Raw genomic sequence first — 2,080 nt, forward strand, 5'->3', positions numbered from 1 at the left:
ATAATTAAAATATTTAAATCACACTTGCCAAACTTCTGCTGAAACATAAGTACTCAGTACAAATGAAACAGACTTTTTCCCGTCGATCATTGCACACGACGATGTTCATAACTTGCATGAAATCGTTGTGCTGTTGTACGCAACACAACATCTAAGAGCGAGGCAAAGCTCATGTTCCGCCACACCAATACAAGAGCGAGTGGCTTAAGCGACGCTAGCTTGAGTGGTCACTCATGCGCGAGGAAAATAAAGAAGCCAGGTTTCGTGGAAGAATCGCGAGAATTAGCTGACTCAACCTTGAAACAAAGAGCGGACAATTATGACTTGTTTAGCTGTAGGACTGGGGGTCTGGGGAAATTCGCGGTTCAAAAAGAACCTTATTGGCTTCGGCAAATATTGTTCTCCTGGAGGAAAGGGTTAATTGTTTGAAGCAACCGTCATACTTTTTGCTCGTTCACTTTGACCCAATCTGTGGAAGAGGCAGGAGTGCGATTTTGAAATCGCGTCGCGGTGTGTTTTTGAAGTAGGTTTCTGTGTTAAACGGTTTCTTTAAAATGTGTAATAGTTGTTGCTTTTTTGTATAGGGAAAATTAACGAAGAAATTCAAATTTACCAAGGTTTCGTTAAGTGTCTGTGCTTTGAAATAAAGCTCCAAAAGGTAAAAAAATCAGCTTTACTTTGAAACTATAAAGCCAAACTTATAGCGTCGAACAGCCGTTCGACGGCGGTTTATTTAGGGTTGATTTCCTGAGAACCAACACATCCTTCGAGGCTCGGCACACCGCAGAGGACAACGTGACGCACTGCTGACCCCACGATCTGGAGTCAAAGTTCCCGACAAAGCCATTTCCGTCGGAAGGGAGTGCTACGCTATAACAGCACTCCGGGCAGAGCCAGTTTGAATTCAAACCGTGAGTACCCTAACCCGTTATAACATGCGCATGTGGGTGGGTATTTCTTATTGAACGGTAAATGATGATGCAGTGACCACCGAGAAAAAGAAGACGTTTAGGAAGAATAAACAATACGGTTAAATTCATGGAGACGCACGAGGGACACATTAGGGTAGACATTAGGATTGGGAAAGTATTGTGTTAAATAGTTAGGAATAAATGTTTATATGAGATATATGTATTTGGGTTAATTTTCTTTTGGAGAAACCGTTTTGCGTCTCGTATCGGGTATACTATAATTGTTGAATTTACATGTTTGGATTTACGTTGGAGTTTCACTTTTGCGCCTGAAGCGAGAGGTGATAAGTGGACAGCAAGGTAGTTGATTGTTTTCTTTTTCCCGGGTAGATCTGCGGATTTCCTCCAGATCTCTTTGGTGGCGGCCAAAAAGTCATAGGAACGTTATTGGGAAACACTTGGGGAAAGAGTCACTGTTCGAGCGATTCTTCAACCATTTTCAGAGGCTAGTTATAAGACTGGTCCTTTGCCGGGCAAATCTCGCGCGAGTGGTCCTCTTAGAGGTGGCGCTTAAGCCACTCGTCTTTAAAGAATCCCCGGAACAGTGGCGAAACCGTAGCTGGGAGTTCTGCACGCTACAGGGGTTTCCAGGGTTCTACTATGGGTTTAGACTAGGGATATATTCATGTGAAGAAATATGATGAGATTTATAAAAATCGCATCAACCGTTTACACTAGCGTGAATTTCTATAATGAATATATTCATGAATTCCTTTATACAATTTGAAGTTATGATAAATGTATAACACGTTTACATATGCATATATTTATTCTGAGTTGTGCATCTTTCTACCACTTGAATAATCAGCAGTGAAATGCAATTTTGGATCAGTTAATTAATTTCGATGCTAATCAATTCTTTCTGCTCACTTCTTTCTTTCTTTGTTTTTAAGAGGCTTTAAACTTTGCAGTTCATTCGCCTCTATTTCTGCTCACTCTTATCGGTCATGACAATAAATTAACCATCGATGACAGGAGCAAATTAATATAAATTGATTTAAAAAAGAGCGTTGTTTACATCTGCTGACAGCAAACACATTCAATTGCCTATAAATACGAGTGCAAGAAAGAGAGAATGAGTCGTATATCTCTTTTTTTGGTGAATTTAG

The 2,080-nt window shown here is 40.4% G+C and overlaps 1 long non-coding RNA gene across 2 annotated transcripts; it reads left to right on the forward strand.

The window, feature by feature from the left end:
• LOC129767545 (uncharacterized) lies at positions 1-976 on the forward strand. 2 transcript variants are annotated; one of them, XR_008741536.1, is made up of 3 exons: positions 1-523; positions 566-658; positions 715-976. It is a non-coding gene; the product is annotated as an uncharacterized LOC129767545 (long non-coding RNA). The 2 variants fall into 2 exon arrangements; XR_008741535.1 differs by having other exon boundaries at positions 585-658.
• Positions 977-2,080: the final 1,104 nt, after the last annotated feature.

Source organism: Toxorhynchites rutilus, chromosome 2, assembly GCF_029784135.1.
Source record: "Toxorhynchites rutilus septentrionalis strain SRP chromosome 2, ASM2978413v1, whole genome shotgun sequence".
Classification (NCBI taxonomy): Eukaryota; Metazoa; Arthropoda; class Insecta; order Diptera; family Culicidae; genus Toxorhynchites; species Toxorhynchites rutilus.